The sequence below is a fragment of the Dermochelys coriacea genome, chromosome 20 (assembly GCF_009764565.3).
Source record: "Dermochelys coriacea isolate rDerCor1 chromosome 20, rDerCor1.pri.v4, whole genome shotgun sequence".
NCBI classification, from domain to species: domain Eukaryota; kingdom Metazoa; phylum Chordata; order Testudines; family Dermochelyidae; genus Dermochelys; species Dermochelys coriacea.
Genome location: NC_050087.2, coordinates 16,837,957 through 16,850,613, shown reverse-complemented (window position 1 = coordinate 16,850,613; position 12,657 = coordinate 16,837,957).

Sequence of the window (12,657 nt, the reverse complement as noted above, 5' to 3'; positions counted from 1 at the left end):
GGCGGCTGGGATCTACTTGGGGGTTGGTGGGTTTGGCTGGAGGCGCGTGGGGCAGTGTGAGGAGCGTGGGGGCGGCTGGGATCTACTTGGGGGTTGGTGGGTTTGGCTGGAGGCGCGTGGGGCAGTGTGAGGAGCGTGGGGGCGGTTGGGATCTACTTGGGGGTTGGTGGGTTTGGCTGGAGGCGCGTGGGGCAGTGTGAGGAGCGTGGGGGCGGCTGGGATCTGTCTGGGGGGCGGCGGGTTTGGTTGGAGGCGTGTGAGGAGCGTGGGGGCGGCTGGGATCTGTCTGGGGGGCGGCGGGTTTGGCTGGAGGCGTGTGAGGAGCGTGGGGGCGGCTGGGATCTGTCTGGGGGGCGGCGGGTTTGGCGTGGGTGTGGTTTCGGTATGAGTGTGCGTGTCACGAAGCACAGGTGTGGCGAGGACGCACGAGGACGCACGAGGATGCACGGTGCAGTCACCTGCAGGCCGCCGGAGAGCCGTGGTGTGCAGCAGCGCCCCAGGCCCGCAGCACTCGCTGCTCTCTGGCCTCGCAATCCGGGGCAGCTTGGTCGGGGCTCCTTCGAGCCTCCCCCTTCCCGCTCAAGCCGACCCCAGCCGTTTCCCGCCTCCCCGGGGCTGCCTGGTGTCCGAGATCCGCTTGCGTTTGCTCGTCCCGGCCCAGGACGCTCAGACACAGCCCCCCCCCCCCCCGCAGCGGAGGCTCGGAGGCCCAGCTGGTGCAGGACGCAGCCAGATTTCACAGCTGCTGAAGCGGAAACCAGAAGCATCCTCCTCTTTACGCTCCTTGATCTCTCCTCTCCCCGCCCCCCTGCCCTAAGGCCATTCGGCATGTCAGGCACTGCAGTGGGGGCATTGGGTCTGCGCCCCTGTGTGGGAGGGGCAGGGAGAGGGGGGCAATTTCCCAGCCAAGAGGGATGTGAACCCAGCCTGGGGCCTGATTGCAGGGAGTCCATTCTTGAGCTTGAGGCGGGAGGAGATGGGGAGGGAGAAACTTGGAGCCACCTTTTTACTCCCAATATCCTGGGGGATCTTGCCCAGCCCCTGGTGTAAGTTAGAGCAGCCTTGGAGCGGCTGGAACGTGCGTTCTGCCCCCCATGACCCCTGGGAGGTAGAGAATGGCCAGAGTTCACCAGCCTTGTCCCCAGGTCCCGCTGCAGCCAGAGTGGGGAGGCCCCCTGTCCAAAGGGATTCGCAGAGGGCTGTTCCCCCTGCGTTGAAGCTATAAGGAGCAGGCACGCTCCTCCCTGCATCAGTGGTGCACTAGGGGGCGCTGTGCTGTGTGGAGGTTTGCCTGGCGAGGGATCCCTGTATAAACAGCCCCCACCCCAGAGGCAGCTGCATCTCCGCTCTGGACGAGGGATCCCTGTGTAAACAGCCCTCATGCCCCACCCCAGAGGGGACTGCATCTGAGCATAGGGCGCAGCGCTGTGGGGTGGAAGGCGCTCTGGAACTGTGCATCCGACCTGCTCTTTGCTCAGCAATTGCAGGTGCCGGCATAATGTTGACCGGAGACTCTACGACTCCTCCCCAGATGCTGACGCCTTCCTCTCTTGTCTTTTCAGCAGCTGGATGGGGTGTGGGGTCCCCCCAGACTCTCCCACCCAGCAGGGACAGCAGCCATGCCAGTTTCTCCTGCCCCTGCCAGCTGGGGTTCCTGGTGATGCGATTTTTATCCTACCACCCAAAATCACATTGCCAGGGATTTCCAACGGGCAGCGGGCCACAGCGCCCAGGAGACGGCTTGGCCAAGGGGGTGGGCCCGAGCCATCCCTTCCTTCTGCTGCCTGCGGCAGGAGCCCAGAGATGAAGAGGAACAGCCCACCCGTCACGGTAACAGCTCAGAGCCGGGTATGGGACAGCTGGGGGATTCCTCTACAGGAGGGGGAGCTGAGGCCAGGTAGGGGGGTCCAGGGCAAAGGAGGAGGAGCTGTGGGTGGGGGGGCTGCATGAGGGGAGCAGAAGCTGGGGAGGGAGCTGAGGCCGGGGGTGTAGCCAGTCCCTGAGCTGCCCCATGCCTGTCCGACGCCGGGGTGCAGGGCTTAGCTCACTTGTGAACAGAGTTCGCATCCGTATCGTGTTCACAGTGGCTAAGTTCCGCCCCCTGGGGTCCGTCTCCTCGGGCTCTGGACCTCCTCAGCAGCTGGGCTCCACCCGGAGGGCTCCCCAGGTGCACAGAGGTGGGGTCTAGTGCTTAGCATTGCGGGGGGGGGGGGTCAGGACTCCTGGGTTCCGTTCCCAGTGCCGCTGCTGTGTCCGGGGGGGCCCTGCGCGCCGCGCTCCCGGGCTCTGCCTCCGGTGCCTACTGAGCTGATACTCAGTCGCTTTGGTTAAACTGGCTCAGTTCAGCAGGAACAGGAGTCCGGCTCCAGCCTCGCGCCGGCCAGGAGCCCCCGCTGCCGGGGGGGGGGCGCTGTGCCACCCCGCACAGCACAGGGGAGCCCAGAGAGCCTCGTGGGCGAGCCAGGGTCAGGCTGGAGATCACCATGACCAGATGATTCCTCCGCAGCCAAGGGGCTCATCCTTCCTGGGGCTGGGGGGACTCCTGGGCCCCACCCCGTTCCCACTCCTCCTCTGCGCCTTCCCCATTCCCTCCTTCCGCTCCTCTCCTCTGCGCCTTCCCCATTCCCTCCTTCCGCTCCTCCTCTGCGCCTTCCCCATTCCCTCCTTCCACTCCTCTCCTCTGCGCCTTCCCCATTCCCTCCTTCCGCTCCTCTCCTCTGCGCCTTCCCCATTCCCTCCTTCCGCTCCTCCTCTGCGCCTTCCCCATTCCCTCCTTCCGCTCCTCTCCTCTGCGCCTTCCCCATTCCCTCCTTCCGCTCCTCTCCTCTGCGCCTTCCCCATTCCCTCCTTCCGCTCCTCTCCTCTGGGCCTTCCCCATTCCCTCCTTCCGCTCCTCCTCTGCGCCTTCCCCATTCCCTCCTTCCGCTCCTCTCCTCTGCGCCTTCCCCATTCCCTCCTTCCGCTCCTCCTCTGGGCCTTCCCCATTCCCTCCTTCCGCTCCTCCTCTGCGCCTTCCCCATTCCCTCCTTCCGCTCCTCTCCTCTGGGCCTTCCCCATTCCCTCCTTCCGCTCCTCCTCTGCGCCTTCCCCATTCCCTCCTTCCGCTCCTCCTCTGCGCCTTCCCCATTCCCTCCTTCCGCTCCTCTCCTCTGCGCCTTCCCCATTCCCTCCTTCCGCTCCTCTCCTCTGCACCTTCCCCATTCCCTCCTTCCGCTCCTCTCCTCTGCGCCTTCCCCATTCCCTCCTTCCGCTCCTCCTCTGCGCCTTCCCCATTTCCTCCTTCCGCTCCTCTCCTCTGCGCCTTCCCCATTCCCTCCTTCCGCTCCTCTCCTCTGGGCCTTCCCCATTCCCTCCTTCCGCTCCTCCTCTGCGCCTTCCCCATTCCCTCCTTCCGCTCCTCCTCTGCGCCTTCCCCATTCCCTCCTTCCGCTCCTCTCCTCTGCGCCTTCCCCATTCCCTCCTTCCGCTCCTCCTCTGCGCCTTCCCCATTCCCTCCTTCCGCTCCTCTCCTCTGCGCCTTCCCCATTCCCTCATTCCGCTCCGCCTTTGCTCCCAGGGTGCCCGGGGGACCCCATGGAATTTGCGTCAGTGGGGCAAAGTGCCCGGAGCGCCCCCTGTGGCGGGTGGGTGTGTGGGGGGGGTTGTGTTGCTGTCTGCACTGGGAGATGCTAAGAAGCTTTGAACCCAGGCGGTTGCTCCTGGAATAAACGCTGCTGCTGAGTCAGAGCCTCCAAGCCATTTCTTGCGGGATGTCCGGGGTGGGGGGGAGAGTGGTGACCTCGTGGGAGGGGCTGGGAGCCAGGACTCCTGGGTTCTGGTCCCAGGAGGGGAGTAGGGCATAGTGTTTAGAATGAGGGTGGGGGATGGGAATCCTGGTTTCTGGTCCCATCTCAGGAAGGGGAGTAGGGACTAGTGGTTAGAACGGAGGTGGTGGGGGATAGGAGTCAGGCCACTCGGGTTCTGTCCCAGTTCTCCCGATTCTTTGTTCAGCAGAGCCATGGGGGGAAGGGTTCACGGCCCGACCAGTAGAATTTAGCTGAGGGGGTGGGGGAGCGGAGTTCCCCTCCCTGCCAGGCAGCTGGGGCCAGAGGGTTGGTGTTTACAGGGACACCCACGTTATTACAAACACTGGGGGCTCTCTGCTGTCAGGGGGATGGGACCCAGCTGGCCCCCACGTGGCCGGGATGGCCCCTGTGCACAACTCGCCACCCCCACGGCCTCAGCAGAACATTTCCCAGGCCAAATCTGGGGGGGCTCTCCCCTGGCAGCTAGGGCCAGGCCCCAGTGCAGTGCTAGGGGGCGCTGTGCTGCTGGGAGCAGGGCGGGGATCTCCATCGGGGGCGCTCTCCCCTTGCAATCCGTGCTGACCCCCATTGTGGTGCTAGGGGGTGCTCTGCTGTGGCGGGGGGGCGGGCGTCACTCAATAAGGGGTGCTCTCCCCTCTGAATCCTCTGCTAACCCAAGTGCCCAACCACACATTTTACAGCAGGGATGAGAGTGAACCATGTGGCCGTTTAAATGATCATCTGAGTCCACCTCTCCCGGAGCTGAAGGCGGCAGGTCCCACCTCTCTGGGCGAGGCTCGGGCTCTCTGCAAACTCAGGCAGCCCTCGGGGCCTTTCTGAGGTCGTCTCCACGACCGTGGCAGTGGGAGGCTTCTTCCTGTCATGTCTTTTGTGAGGAGAGCTGAGGGTCTGGAGAACAAGCTGACAGCTCGAGCTGGACACCGGCGCGCGCGGGGCCTCCCTGGGCTGACCCAGTCTGAGCAGTGGGCCCAGACCTTGTCCGTGCAGCCGAGTCGCGTGGTTTCAGAATCCGATTCCCTACCTGAGCTCCAGCCCATCCAGCCGGGCCGCTGGTGCGGCCAGGGAGCCCCAACTCTCATGTTGGGTGTTTCTCCAGCCTTCTCCCATGGATCTGTGCAAAGGGGACCCACAGAAGGGCTGGGTTCCTCTGCCCCAGGGGCAGGAAGCGGCGGGGGCTGGAGGCCAGATGCGGCCCACGCACGTCAACGAACATCCCCGGAGGAGGGGAATGGCTGGGGATCCTGCTCTTCCTAGCTGCCCAGGATAATGAGAAGGAATTGAGGGGGTGTTTCCCATGTTCCCCACAACCTTCCCCCCGCCCCCCAATGCCTGCAGGCCCTCAGCACCACAGTCCCGCAGTACAGCCTCAGCCCTGCAGGCTGGGGGGTGGGTGGGGGGTATCGGTTCCTCCTTTGCAACTCTGTTAAGAAACCGAGCGGTGGGAGGAAATGTGCAGTGGCCATGTCCCTCGCCACCCGCCACATGGAGCCTGATCGGAGGAGACGGTTGGGAGAACCACAGGCTTCCTGGAGTGGCCTCTTACGGGAACACGGAGCCGCAGGGCTATTGTGACACAGGGAGGGGGGACGGGGACGGGCACCACCCATGGGATGGGGTTGCGGGGGGAGGCTCAACGTGGTTAGGGACCACTTGCCCAGCACCAAGATGCAGGCGTCTCTGGGGGGGTGTGTGTGCGGAGAACATGGCAGCTGTTCAGCTGCCACTTCATGCTGCAGGAGGATTGCTCACCTGGCACTGAAATGCAGCCGTCTCCGGCGTCAGGTACAGGGGCTCTTTATACAAGGATTGCTCACCCAACACTGAGATGCAGCCACCTCTGGGGCAGCAGTATGGCAGTTGCACGGCTGCATAGCTCTTTAGGACAGGAAGTGAAGGAAAAATCAGTCACATCATGAAAACAGGGAAATTTAGGGAGGCAGAAGAGTCATTAGGCAAGGATGTTGTGGCTAACACACTGACCATGTGACCTGGGGGGCCAAGTCACCCCCCCTTTGGTGCCTCAGTTTCCCCCTCTGTAAAATAGGGGTGATGATTCTGCCCCCGTGCAGCTGGCGAGCGCTAGGGGCAGGGCGGCCATCACTCAATGCAGGGATGCTAGTCTCCCCATGGGCTCTGACACTGAGCAACGTGACGCCCGTGATCGCAGGCGTGCGAAACAAGCCAGGACAGGGTGCTGAATTGAACGAGAAGTTCACAGCGCTGAGCCCGGTCCCCACCCGCCCAGCATAGCCCCAGCCCACGCAGTCCCTCTGGGGCAGCCCCATGGGCAAATTCCTGGCCCAGGGCAGCTCAAAGGAACGTTTCTCAGCAAGTCAAGGCCTCGTGGGCAATTAGCGGATTAAGGGGATCCGCTCCCACCCGCTCTGAGTCACTGGCTCCCTGGCTGGTTGGCGCCTAGACCCGTCTGGCCTGCCCCCCGTGCAAGGCAGGAGGTGGGGGGGCTGGAATGTCATACACAGGATGTTGATACATTGGGGGAGGGCGCATGCCAGGCTAGCAGGTGACCATGTGGCCTCGCCCAGTAACACATGGCGCCGTGGCTAGCTGGGGGGAGTGAACCGGTTGCCTCGGGGCTGCTGGTTCAAAGCCTGGCCAAGTCCCAGGCTTCATTAGCCCTGCCTGGCTGGTCACTGCCTCTTCTGCCCTGCATGGAGTGAGTTTCATGGGGCTCAGCACAACCCATAGCAGGACCCGAGTCCACATTACAAAGCCGACCCTAGCCAATGCCATGGCGCCTTAGCTCCCCTCCCCCCATCCCTGGAGGGAGTGTGGATGGGGCGGAGGGGGAGGTGCTTGCAGAGTTGTGCCTGAGACACCCCCTCCAATTTGCTACAGTGGGGCCTGAATTCAATTACTCTTGGGGCTGACTGAGAACTGTGCTTGGGAGGAGGCAACAACCCCACAGACAGAGGGGAAACTGAGGCATGGAGCGGGGAAGGGACTTTCCCAAGATGATACTAATAGAACCCAGGAGTCCTGACTCCCACGCCCCTCCCAGAGCTGGGCTGGGACTAGAACCCAAGTGTCCAGACACTCATGCTCCCCTGCTCTAGACCCAATGCCCAAAGCTGGGGTGAGAACCCAGGAGTCCTGCCTCTTAGACACCACACCCCTGCTCCCACTCAAGCCCCCCTCCCTCCCAAAGCTGTCACCCGAGGCCTCCACAGTGCATCTGCACCCATCCACGTCCTGCCAAAACGTCTGGGTTCCTTTCCCACCACCCCTCCCCCGGCTCACCCACGGGGGGGGGCCACTGGTTTAAAAAGGGGTGTTTGATCTTGTGCAAAATATTAGCTACGCCTCACTGAGGAACACCACATGTGTGCCCAGGCCTGGACAGCAGCGGGGAGGTTGGGGGCGCTGGGGGCGGGCGGGGGGGGGGCTGCAGGGGTCACTCGCCAGCAGCCTGTCAGGAAGTCGTCGTCTGTCTGGGCTGCTTTGATCTGAAATGTCAGCTAGAAATAGCAGCAAAGGAAATGGAGTTATCCTGAAACCATATCCCGGTCAGTCCCCCGCGCCCGCCCGGGCTCCAATCCCAGACAGTCACAGCTTGCGCCTGCCGAGAGCCAACCGCCTGGGGGATGGAGGAAGGGGAAGGGGGGCTGAGTGGTTGGTGTAGGGATGGGGCTGGACGCCTGGGTTCCAGGAGGGGCGTCGGGGCTAGTGGCTAGTGCACAGATCTGGGAGTCAGGACTCTGGGTGAGACACTCTGGCCTGTGTCCACAGCAGGTCCGACTGGCTGAGCAGTATAATCCCGTTCTCACTTTCCCGGCTGTAAAACCTTCACCGGCGTCTCCCGGCACAGACAAGGCTGGAATAGCCAGTGTTTGGGGGGGGTCTGGGGTGTAGCGAACTCAACAGCGCCTGCTTCCTCCCTGCATCAAAACCAGCCCCATCCCTGGTCGCACCCCCAGCCCCCACCCTCCCCTCCCCATGGCACACACATGACATTTGGGGTCAGGCTGCTTTAGGGCTGTCCTAGCAGCATCTGCCAGTGCAGGCCCCACGGCGAGCCAGGCAAAGCCGAGCTCTGGTTTCAAGCGCCAGGGGAAAACCGTGGCGTGGCTGCTGCATTGCAGGCCTGGGGTGGGCACCGCTCCAGCAAGTGGCCCATTGGAGCCAGCCCCAGCCAGACATCTTCAGGCTGCTCCCCACCCCCCACATCTAATCCATCTTCCCGGCCAGGGGAAGCTCAATGCCTGTTATGAGGTATATTACGGTAGCACTAAGCCGGCCCAGCTGAACTCAGGACCCCCTCCCCGGGGAGGTGCACAGACCCTGATTGGTGCCGCGCAGCAGCAGGGGCCCCATTGTGCCGGGCGCTGTCTAGCCACAAGTGTGAGCGAGTCCCTTCCGCGCTCACACCAGCTACCGGCAGGCTCATTAGCACCATTGCACAGATGGGGAAACTGAGGCACAGAGCATGAGTGCGCCCCAGGATGTGAGTTGCTCAAAGTTGCCCGCAGCCACAACCATGCACCCCACACTCCCCCCCCAGCATTGACTCACCCGGACCCCAGGCGCCCAACCCCCGCCCTGGATGCTACGCCTGCCCCCCCTGCTCTCCCCCGGCCTGCATGTTCCTCGCTCGCTTTCCACCCCATACGGGTCTGACCAGGCCCGTTCCCCCCCCCCCGTCCCGGCGCTTAAAGGCAGGGCGGGGCACCCCGGGGAAAGGGTGAGTCTTGTTCCCATGATGCTGCCAAAGGAATCGGTCACGTGGCCCGCGTGGCTTTTCTGGCCTGTCACCGGCTCCCTGAGTTGGCAGCGGCCTCGCGTGGGCCAGAGGGGGAAACTGAGGCAGGGAGGCGGGGTGGGGTGGGAATGGCAGCGCGAGAACCCAGGCGTCCGGGCTCCCCGCCCCTCCCCCGGCCCGCAGGCCGGCGGGGCTGCGTGGGCCGGCGGTGCAGGCTCCGAGAACAGCCCCGGAGCGAGACCCCGCCGCCGCCGCACGTAGCGCACGGGCCTGGGCGCTGCCGGGCGCCCGCGGGCTGGTCGGCGGGCGCCCCCTAGCGGGGCACGCGGGGCAGGAGCCGCTGGGCTTTGCGAGCGGGCGGCGCCCGGGCTGAGCCGAGGGCGGCGGCCAGGGCCGGGCTCACGTGAGGGTACCCAGGCCGGAGCGGAACCCAGGCGTCCTGACTCCCCCCCACCCCGATCTGACCCCTACCCCCCACAGCTGGGCGTAGAACCCAGGCGTCCTGACTCCCCCCCACCCCTGATCTGACCCCTACCCCCCACAGCTGGGCGTAGAACCCAGGCGTCCTGACTCCCAGCCCCCCCTCCTCCCTCCACAGCTGGGCATAGAACCCAGGCGTCCTGACTCCCCCCCACCCGATCTAACCCCTACCCCCCACAGCTGGGCGTAGAACCCAGGCGTCCTGACTCCCAGCCCCCCCTCCTCCCTCCACAGCTGGGCATAGAACCCAGGCGTCCTGACTCCCCCCCACCCGATCTAACCCCTACCCCCCACAGCTGGGCGTAGAACCCAGGCGTCCTGACTCCCCCCCACCCCTGATCTGACCCCTACCCCCCACAGCTGGGCGTAGAACCCAGGCGTCCTGACTCCCCCCCCCCATCTGACCCCTACCCCCCACAGCTGGGCGTAGAACCCAGGCGTCCTGACTCCCCCCCACCCCGATCTGACCCCTACCCCCCACAGCTGGGCGTAGAACCCAGGCGTCCTGACTCCCCCCACCCCTGATCTGACCCCTACCCCCCACAGCTGGGCGTAGAACCCAGGCGTCCTGACTCCCCCCCCATCTGACCCCTACCTCCCACAGCTGAGCGTAGAACCCAGGCGTCCTGACTGCCCCCCCCCGATCTGACCCCTACCTCCCACAGCTGAGCGTAGAACCCAGGCGTCCTGACTCCCCCCCACCCCGATCTGACCCCTACCCCCCACAGCTGGGCGTAGAACCCAGGCGTCCTGACTCCCCCCCACCCCTGATCTGACCCCTACCCCCCACAGCTGGGCGTAGAACCCAGGCGTCCTGACTCCCCCCCCGATCTGACCCCTACCCCCCACAGCTGGGCGTAGAACCCAGGCGTCCTGACTCCCCCCACCCCGATCTGACCCCTACCCCCCACAGCTGGGCGTAGAACCCAGGCGTCCTGACTCCCCCCCCCCCGATCTGACCCCTACCCCCCACAGCTGGGCGTAGAACCCAGGCGTCCTGACTCCCCCCCACCCTGATCTGACCCCTACCCCCCACAGCTGGGCGTAGAACCCAGGCGTCCTGACTCCCCCCCCCCATCTGACCCCTACCTCCCACAGCTGAGCGTAGAACCCAGGCGTCCTGACTTCCCCCCCCCCCGATCTGACCCCTACCCCCCACAGCTGGGCGTAGAACCCAGGCGTCCTGACTCCCCCCACCCCTGATCTGACCCCTACCCCCCACAGCTGGGCGTAGAACCCAGGCGTCCTGACTCCCAGCCCCCCCTCCTCCCTCCACAGCTGGGCATAGAACCCAGGCGTCCTGACTCCCCCCCACCCGATCTAACCCCTACCCCCCACAGCTGGGCGTAGAACCCAGGCGTCCTGACTCCCAGCCCCCCCTCCTCCCTCCACAGCTGGGCATAGAACCCAGGCGTCCTGACTCCCCCCCACCCGATCTAACCCCTACCCCCCACAGCTGGGCGTAGAACCCAGGCGTCCTGACTCCCCCCCACCCCGATCTGACCCCTACCCCCCACAGCTGGGCGTAGAACCCAGGCGTCCTGACTCCCCCCCACCCCTGATCTGACCCCTACCCCCCACAGCTGGGCGTAGAACCCAGGCGTCCTGACTCCCCCCCCCATCTGACCCCTACCCCCCACAGCTGGGCGTAGAACCCAGGCGTCCTGACTCCCCCCACCCCTGATCTGACCCCTACCCCCCACAGCTGGGCGTAGAACCCAGGCGTCCTGACTCCCCCCCACCCCTGATCTGACCCCTACCCCCCACAGCTGGGCGTAGAACCCAGGCGTCCTGACTCCCCCCCCCATCTGACCCCTACCTCCCACAGCTGAGCGTAGAACCCAGGCGTCCTGACTGCCCCCCCCCGATCTGACCCTACCCCCCACCGCTGGGCGTAGAACCCAGGACGTCCTGACTCCCCCCCCACCCCTATCTGACCCCTACCCCCCACAGCTGGGCGTAGAAGCCCGGCGTCCTGGACTCCCCCCCGACCCCGATCGGACCCCTACCACCCACAGCTGGGCGATAGAACCCAGGCCGTCCTGACTCCCACCCCCACCCCTGAGCTGACCCCTACAACCCCACAGCTGGGCGGTAGAACCCTAGGCGTCCTGACTCCCCCCCACCCCTGCATCTGACCCCCCCCTACCCCCCACAGCTGGGCGTAGAACCCAGGCGTCCTGACTCCCCCCCCCCCCTGATCTGACCCCTACCCCCCACAGCTGGGCGTAGAACCCAGGCGTCCTGAGTCCCCCCCACCCCTGATCTGACCCCTACCCCCCACAGCTGGGCGTAGAACCCAGGCGTCCTGACTCCCCCCCACCCCTGATCTGACCCCTACCCCCCACAGCTGGGCGTAGAACCCAGGCGTCCTGACTCCCCCCCCACCCCTGATCTGACCCCTACCCCCCACAGCTGGGCGTAGAACCCAGGCGTCCTGACTCCCCCCCACCCCTGATCTGACCCCTACCCCCCAGCTGGGCGTAGAACCCAGGCGTCCTGACTCCCCCCCACCCCTGATCTGACCCCTACCCCCCACAGCTGGGCGTAGAACCCAGGCGTCCTGACTCCCCCCCACCCCTGATCTGACCCCTACCCCCCACAGCTGGGCGTAGAACCCAGGCGTCCTGACTCCCCCCCACCCGATCTGACCCCTACCCCCACAGCTGGGCGTAGAACCCAGGCGTCCTGACTCCCCCCACCCCGATCTGACCCCTACCCCCACAGCTGGGCGTAGAACCCAGGCGTCCTGACTCCCCCCCCCCGATCTGACCCCTACCTCCCACAGCTGAGCGTAGAACCCAGGCGTCCTGACTGCCCCCCCCCCGATCTGACCCCTACCCCCCACAGCTGGGCGTAGAACCCAGGCGTCCTGACTGCCCCCCCCCCCCGATCTGACCCCTACCCCCCACAGCTGGGCGTAGAACCCAGGCGTCCTGACTCCCCCCCACCCCGATCTGACCCCTACCCCCCACAGCTGGGCGTAGAACCCAGGCGTCCTGACTCCCCCCCCCCACCCCGATCTGACCCCTACCCCCCCACAGCTGGGCGTAGAACCCAGGCGTCCTGACTCCCCCCCCATCTGACCCCTACCTCCCACAGCTGAGCGTAGAACCCAGGCGTCCTGACTCCCCCCCACCCCGATCTGACCCCTACCCCCCACAGCTGGGCGTAGAACCCAGGCGTCCTGACGCCCCCCCACCCCTGATCTGACCCCTACCCCCCACAGCTGGGCGTAGAACCCAGGCGTCCTGACTCCCCCCCACCCTGATCTGACCCCTACCCCCCACAGCTGGGCGTAGAACCCAGGCGTCCTGACTCCCCCCCACCCCTGATCTGACCCCTACCCCCCACAGCTGGGCGTAGAACCCAGGCGTCCTGACTCCCCCCCACCCCTGATCTGACCCCTACCCCCCACAGCTGGGCGTAGAACCCAGGCGTCCTGACTCCCCCCCACCCCTGATCTGACCCCTACCCCCCACAGCTGGGCGTAGAACCCAGGCGTCCTGACTCCCCCCCACCCCTGATCTGACCCCTACCCCCCACAGCTGGGCGTAGAACCCAGGCGTCCTGACTCCCCCCCACCCCTGATCTGACCCCTACCCCCCACAGCTGGGCGTAGAACCCAGGCGTCCTGACTCCCCCCCACCCCTG